The following is an 8,522-nucleotide window of genomic DNA, read 5'->3' on the forward strand; positions in this document are numbered from 1 at the left end:
CCATTATCATTCTCTACCTCCACGTCCTTGGACACTGTTTTTGGTGAAGAGACACCTTCTCTTGGAGAGCCTCTGTTAACATACAGTCAGGCTTGGCAACTCTACGTTGTTTTTTTCATTATTATTTTTAATTAATTTCAAATCAGAACCACCCTGTGTAAAGTGTCAAAGTTACCACAAACAAGACGACACATTTTCTCACATTTCTGCTCCATAGAGCCATTCTAATGTCAATCCTACAAAGCAAACAATAATCATACATGACTCGTAATTTTGTTTTCCCTGTATCATTTATTCACATCACGCTAATGGGCTTAAATCAGAACAATAGCCCCCTGAAGACCCAAATGCTGTTCTGAAAAAAGCAGGTTATTCCTAATTATTTTATGACTTGGCTAAATCACGTCTCTTAGGGTTAGGGTTAGGGTTAGGGTTAGGCCAGAAAAAATAAGCCATCCCTGTTTCAGCGTCCAGGTCGGGGATCAGAGCTGAAAGGTTGGTGTCAGAGGTCCCCTACTGCCAAGGGGGCTGGAGCACAGAAGGCAAGAGCAGTGCCAAGGTACAGTAGCGTATTCGATCTCCTTACATTTCTGCTCCATGCAACTTATTTTCCCCTGAACAGGGGTTGCAGATTTGTTTAGACGCATTGGAGACACTGGCAGAGTGATGGAGAGACGCAGATGCTGGTGCAGTGACGACAAAGGTGTTCAGTGGAGCCCCTGTAACAGTGGGGCGGTGCTGCTGCAGTTGGTGTGGTGATGATGAAACTATGACATTAGAATGACAGAATGTTGTTTGAAATTAGTCAGTCATTCTTAAATCTACCATAAACAAGGAAACATATTTATTTTTGTCCTGATGCATTTTCTACTTTACCTTTTTTACTAGGAACGATGGCGACTCTGGCTGACTGAGGGACAGGCTGACAGAGCGATGCAGAGGCTTGTGGTGCGACGACAAAGGTATTCACTGGAGCCCGATGTTGTGGCAGTTGTTGTGGTGATGATGAGGCTATGATATTAGAATGGGAGAGAGTGTTGTTTGAAATAAGTCAACGTCATTCTTAAATCTACCATAAACAAGGAAACATATTAATTTTTTTCCTGATGCATTTTATACTTTACCTCTTTTACTAGGAACGATGGCGACTCTGGCTGAGTGAGGGACAGGCTGACAGAGCGATGCAGAGGCTGTTGGTGCGACGACAAAGGTATTCACTGGAGCCTGGTGCTGTGGCAGTTGTTGTGGTGATGATGAGGCTATGACATTAGGATGTGATAGAATGTTGTTTGAAATTAGTCAAAGTCCTTGTCAAAGCTACGATAAACAAGGAAACATTTGTTTTCATACCATTTCATGGTTTACCTATTTGTCTAGGAGCAATGGAGAGGCTGGTGGAGTGATGGAGAGACTGGTGGAGTGATGGAGGCGCTGGCAGAAGGATGGAGAGGCTGGCGGAGCGAGGGAGAGGCTGGAGGGGTGATGTAGAGGCTGCTGTAGCATTGACAGAGCTGGGCACTGCGGCTACTGAAATGATGGAGTGCTTGAGTTGATGGGGTGATGATGTAGCTGTAATATTAGAATGTTGTGGTAACTGGCACTTGACATGATTTTCGGACACATTTCAAACAAGACTCAAATTTCCTTAACCACAGGACTGAGCTTGTACAGTGTTATCATCAATGAAACTCAAATAACCATAATAACAAAAAAACAGACTATACCTGCTGAAGCTGAAGCCATCCTAGGTGCTGGGGCATTTGTAGGAGCTAAGGTCAGACCAAATTCCTGCATAACGACCATCATGGTTTTTGATGGGGGCCTGCTTGTTGTAGGCCTAGATGTTGCTTGGCCTGGCTGGTCTTTCTTTGCCCTCTTTGTCTGGCTTTTGCTTCCAAGGTGACCGCTACCAGAAGGCACTTTGCTTCTTTCAGCCCTGATTTGCTTTGCCACGATTCTCAGCCTCAGTCTGATGTATCTGTCGGCAATTTTAGTTTTTACATCATGGCATAAGGGAAGCCTGCTGTCCAATCGACTAGCCTCTCTCTTCAGAAAACCCACAGCATCTGGGAGCTCCATCAGCGAGGCACTGGTCTTAGTTCGGAACAGCTGTTCGGTTTGCTGAACTAGATCAAAGGCGTCTTGCGATGGCCGGCAAAGAGCACCTGGCTTGAATTCCTTCAGTCTCAGCAAGACACTGTGCTCTCCTTCAGGGCTGTCATTGTGTTTGATTGACTTTTGGCATTCATCACAAATCTTAGAATATCTGACCACCCTATTTACAATGTAGCCTGCGAGGTGGTAGAGCGCACAGCTCTCAGTTTTTGACATTTGTTGTGTAGGGCTGCACTCCAACAGCGGCTCCATTCTGAGGCCAGGAGTGGGAATTGTCTCCTTTGTGTCCAGGAAGTCTGCCAAAAGGCTGTTGTCGTCATCCTGGTAGCTTCCTGATTTGACTGTCGTGAGAAATTGTCCCACTGTTATTGTCCTTAGGGCCTGGTGAAACTCCACCGGAGTTGGGACTGGATTTCTCTGTCGGATGCAGCCGAACAGATTTTCAAGACAGTCTTGGGTGAACCTGCTGGTCAACACAAATGTGTGTCCTTGGGCCAGCATCTCTTCCTGGATTGACAATATTGTTTTTGTTGCCATCACAATACCCATTTGCACAGGCTTCCAGCTACCCGGTTGGCCAATCTTCAGCCCAGTGAAGAGCTGGATCATGTCCTGGAGGAAGGTGATGGCCTGTTGGTATTGCTCCATCTTGTGCGTGCTCAGTGCCATTACTGGGTGACGAGAGGACATGAGGTCGAACCAATGGTCCACCTGCTGCAGGAACCATGCTGTTGTCAAGAAAGAGGGGGGTCGTTGTTGTTGCTCCACCATATATTTCAGGCCAGCACTTGTTGCCTTGCTAAAGACATTCAGTGCTGGGCCAACCTTCATCTTGTCAAAATGACTAAGCTGAAGGGATTTGCAAGACAAATTTGGAGCAATTTTCAAAACCATCCTCTCTTGAAAAGCCACCAAGTCTTCCAGTGGAGCAATTGACACTTCATCGGAGGTGAGGTTCTCCTCTACCGTAGCTGGTGGGATTTTGAACGTCTGTCTACGGACCAGGGCATTCCTCAGGTTCTTCACCAGATGTGGGACATCTGGCATGAAGTGCAGCCTCCTGTCTGGTCTTTTTGGATGTGGGACAGACGTGTGGTTGTGATCCACACCAAAGGCCTTCCACATTGCCCTGTTAGGACTGCCCATGTCGGAAGTGACATTACTCACATGCAACCCTATGGAGGCTGCCCTTTGTATGATGTCCAGGATGATGGGCTTGTAACATTTCCCATCAGTGGAGTTGCTACTGTAGTGGTAAGCCACAACTTGTTTCCACCTAGTCGTGCTCCCTGACAACATGAAGACAAGGGCATGTGTAGCCTGTCCTGTGTGGCCTGGCAGTGTAACATCGCCATACAGCTTCCCTGTTCCTAGGTGAAGCTCCACGCCTGGTGTGATTGACATTTCATCCAGCGTCAGCACACACTCCCTCTCCATCTCAATCAGGCCATCTACCTTTGGCTTAAGCATGTCAAACACACTCACTAACACTCCTGGTTCCATTTGTAAGTGTTGTAGCCGCCTTTGCAGGGTTCTGATGTCCGGGAGAGGCAACTTCATAGACTGAAGCAGCCTGTAGCCTGTTGAGCCTGTGGCAAAACGGATGTGTATGGCCTTCTTCACAGTGTCCTTTCCCCATCTCATTTGCCTAGTACTCTTCATCCCAAGTGCTTTTGTCTGATCTTTAGTAAAAACTCCTGCCAACTTCATTTCCATGACAGATTGCTTTTTGCGTAGAACCGCATTGATTCTTTTCTGCCTGTTTAGGGCTGCTTTTAATGACCTTGTTTTATCCCTTTCCTTTTCCAACTCCTCCCTTGGGTCGCTGGCTCCTGGCTCGCATGGAGGCTCCACGTGCATTGCTCGCTCACTAGTTTCTGGTAAGCCCCTCTCTATCTCCTCACAGATATCACCTTCTTGTCTTTGTTCTCTTCCATTGGCCCCTGGCATGCTCCTCTCATTCACCTCACTCTCCTCACAGACTTCACCTTCCTGTCTCTGTTCCCCGTCATTGGCACCTGGCATGCTCCTCTCATTCTCCTCACAGTCTCCACTATCCTCTTTCTCTGTTCCCTCTCTTTCCCTTCTCTGCCTTCCTTCAGTGTCTGGAATGATGACATGGCATTGTTAGTGTAACAGGGGAGTAGACAGTCACTGAAATTTGAAATATTTACATTATGACTTCCAAAATATTCATACCAAAGTTAATTTTCACATATGTGTGTTCACCAGCCGCTACATGAACAGGAGGTGGTGGTTCAGGGGTGGTTCTGCACACAGGGGCCTTCCTCCTCTTGGGCAGAGGTCGATGTGCAAAGATCGTAGGCACTGCATTGTCTTTTAATTTGAGTTTGCCGTTTCTAGTGTGGGTGAATTCCCCTCCCTCAAAATGTGCCTGCAGAATTGCTTGTGAGTTTAATTTCCACACACATTCCAGAATTGTCATACCATTTCATTGTAGTCATGTGCAGAACATTGAATCTTGATCCACAATTGAAATATCCAAATGTAGTGTTAACAAACAACTACCTCACAAAGTTTTGTGTTGTTGACGTCAGTTATTGTCAGGTTTGCCCTCCCAACTTGGATCACCCACTTGTTTCTCCTCTGTTTGTCCTTAGGGAACCCATACATTCGGATGCCCTTCTCGGACCGGCTGGGACATCCGACTGCCACGCAGCCAACCATGGTATAACAATTATCTGTAAAAGTGTTACATATAGATGGTTACAACTAAATGTCAAAGGGATATTTCACTTTCATATATATGGTTACAACCAAATGTCAAAGAGATATTTCACTTTCAAAAAAACGTTGCGTCGTTTCATTGTCTACTCAGGCTTTTGTGAGCCCCGCAGACAGTTTAAGTTGCTTGATTCAGTATTTAGATATTTGATATTCATTTTATCATACACGCCCCCTTCCTAAACAAACCCATTGTAACTTCAAACCCCATTTGAACCATGTTAGATTTATCAAAAACACCCGTCCTTGGTTCTGTTGACTCAATACTGCCCTCCTAATACGTGAGGGGCTGTATTCTTTCGATTTCTTTTTTCATTTGTTTGATTAAATTTTTTTATAGTAATCTTTTTTCATTTTCCAAAACAAATACAAAATAAATGAAAAAAGTAATTGAAAAAACACGGTCTCCTCGCGTATTAGAAGGACAATATCAGTCACCAGAACCAAGGACTGGTGTTTCCGATGAATCCATCATGTCCATCATGGTTAAAATAGAGTTTGAAGTTACAATGGGTTTGTATAAGAAGGGGGCGTGTCTGATAAAATCAATATCAAATATCTAAATACTGAATCAAACTTAAAAACTGTCCGGGGTGCTCCCAAAAGCCTGAGTAGACTATTAAATGACCCAAAATTAGTTTGAAAGTGAAATATCACTTAACAGTAAAACACCAAGTTTCCCACAGATGCATAGATCTGATCAACGATGTAATGGAATGAACAATTAACATTGTTGCGACTGATAGCAATCTCCAATGAATTGATCAGCCAGCAGGCTAAGCCTGGGAGATAAAAACTGTATGACGCGCACATGAAAAGGACTTACGCCCAACCAGAAGCTCAAGTTTAAAAAATTTTACTTCAGTGTCACCAAATTTTACAATTACATGTTAATGTTTCCAATAACTATGTGCCAAGAAATAAGTTAAACAGTGAGGAAAATGCAAAATGCGGTCAACAAAGTATACCTCTCCCAGCTCACCCTACCCCCACAGTCAAACCAGCCATAAAGGTGAGCAGGTGAGTGCCATTACTTATAGCCGCTGGAGGCTACCCACAGAGACACTCCCACCATCAAGGTGCCAATGAGGTGCCTACATCTATCGGTGCCCAAATACAAATACAAAACCCCATTTGGCTCCTACAAACATAGTCGAACATCTTTGGAAATGGGATGGTAAAAAGCTCTTGACTAGATGTGTGCTGATATAGCGATGATCCACTCCATAATAATCTCTTTGTTCCTTCTAGGATGAAATGCTGGAGTGCAGGGGCCAGGAGCTTGATATATATTGTTTTGTGTGTGTGTGTGTGTGTGAGAGAGTCTTTAACTGTGAATAAAAGGTTGTATTGAATGCTAGTGGTTGCCTTGTGTATTCTGAACTATTTACTGAATGATTTGTTTGAGCAGATGCTGGCATGATAGATATTTGATATTAGTTGCAACATAGTTTAAACTAAATTCAGTTTAGCACCGCCATCTAGAGGCCAATTTACAGTGTGTGCTGTCCAAAGAGCTACCTGTTGAGATGTGGACCAGGGATGTGGACCAGGTACTGATCAGATCTTCAACTTCAAGGTCACCAACTGGGCTGAAATGGCTGAGAATGAGAGAATCGTGATTCATGTGTCATCCCTATGAGCATTACAGTATAATAGTACATGATGTATTCTAAATTATATAATGAACAGATAAAGGGTCGGAATTAAAGGGCTAAGATATACAGTGGTGGAAAAAGTACTCAAATGTTTTACTTGATGAAGTACTCTTTTTTTTTTTTTTTTTTAACTTTGTCTTTAAACTTTGTCTTTATTTTTCAGACAACAAAACATACATTCAAAAGGAACTTCACAAAAAAAACAAAAGGCAAACCCAACAAACAACTGAAGAAATAGACAATACAGTAAAAGGAAAGTAAAAAGGAAAGGGACAATACAGGGGGGGGGGGGTATACACTATTCATTTTTACTCATATACAGATGCCATTTCTCCCAACGTTTCTCAAATATCTCTGCCTTAATCCTTAGATTATAAATCATTTTTTCCATCAGACATATTTCTTCAATAATAGTACACCAATGCTCCTCTCTAGGAGGGTCTGTTTTCAGCCATTTCTTTGTGATGGCTTTTTTTAGCTGCCAGTGTCAAGATTTTGAACAGGTAAACGTCCTCATGTCCTATTATGTCCTCTGGTGTCAATCCGAGATATAAAATCCGGGGATCATAGACAATATTGTAACCCATTACTTCCTCCAAAATCCGGAGAACACTGTCCCAGAATGACTGTATTTTCTTACAAGACCAGAATATGTGTTAATGATTGGCGTTCAGATGACCACAATACTGCTGCTTACTCAGTTGTTTACTTTTGATTTGAGGTGTAATAAAAAAACGTATCAAAATTTTCCACCCAAATTCCCTCCATTGCTTAGAGTTTGTTGAAGATTGTTGTGTATCATAGAAATGTCTTAGCTGTAGGAATCTGAACATGTCACCATTTTGCAAATCAAACTCCCTCTTGAGTTGCTCAAATGATTTGAAGTGTTGACCCTCTAGAAGTGTACACATAGCTGTTATTCCTCTGTCTCTCCATCTTTCATACGTCTTATCTAGTTCCCCAGGTCTGAATTGCGTATTATGGGAGGGCCAGATCAGGAGTTTACTGTCACCTGTCAATTTATACTTTTTAACAACATCATGCCATATTCCCAATGTTTCGCTTATAATAGAATTGTCTCCCTTAGACTTTTTTCCACATAACATGGCCTGAGGAGGAACTCGACCCACACCCACCTCAATGTCCTTCCACCTGGATACATAATTTGGGGAGCACCAGTATACGATGTACCTCAATTGTGCAGCATAATAGTATTCTTTGAAATTTGGCAGTGCTAGTCCCCCATTTTCCTTATCTAGTTGAAGAGTCTTGAGTCTTACCCTGGGTCGAGCTCCCGCCCAAACAAACCTGGAGATCAACTTATCTCACGCAGAGAACTGTGAATCTGGTATTTTAACTGGGAGTGACAAAATATGAAGTACTCTTTTACAAGTAAAAATCCAGAATTAAAAATTGACTTGAGTAAAAGTACAAAAGTATTGGTATAAAAATGTACTTAAAGTACCAAAAGTAAAAGTACTAAAATGTTTGAAAATAGCAGATCTACAAGCTCACAACGCGTCACGACGTGTTGTGAGCTTGTAGATCTGGTATTTTCAAATAGCCTAGGTATAAAATAAGGCTAAAGTGGTTAATGTATGTTTTATAATGTAATCATTTATATCTGCAAAGTAAGTTTTAAAATAATTGTAGTGGAGTAAAAGTAAAAGTACTGAAAAATGTAAATACTCCAGTAAAGTAAAAGTACCTCTAAATTGTACTTAAGTACAGTATTTAGTTACTTAGTTACTTTACACCAGAGTAGTTGAAATTATTATTATTCTACTACTCTGCTTTACACCACTGAAGATACAGTAGTATGAACAGTATAAATGCTAGAAATTTGCTAATATACTGTATGTATTGTAGGTGGTGAGACGAAGGAGGAGCCCGGCCAGGAGACAACCCACAGAGCCTAGTCCCTCCACGTGCCAGAGCCTCCCCGAGTCCCGGCAGAGTATTTCCGGAGAAGCGGACTGAGTGGCCCTGTCTTGCCCTATAGGA

General features: G+C 42.7%; 1 long non-coding RNA gene across 1 annotated transcript; it reads left to right on the forward strand.

Moving 5' to 3' along the window:
- The first annotated feature begins 3,081 nt into the window (after nt 1–3,081).
- Nucleotides 3,082–4,813, forward strand: LOC308081066. Its single transcript, XR_013932789.1, has 3 exons — nt 3,082–3,995; nt 4,348–4,524; nt 4,737–4,813. It is a non-coding gene; the product is annotated as an uncharacterized lncRNA (long non-coding RNA).
- Nucleotides 4,814–8,522: the final 3,709 nt, after the last annotated feature.

This window comes from Gymnoscopelus braueri, assembly GCF_963280865.1.
Source record: "Gymnoscopelus braueri genome assembly, contig: SCAFFOLD_148, whole genome shotgun sequence".
Classification (NCBI taxonomy): Eukaryota; Metazoa; Chordata; class Actinopteri; order Myctophiformes; family Myctophidae; genus Gymnoscopelus; species Gymnoscopelus braueri.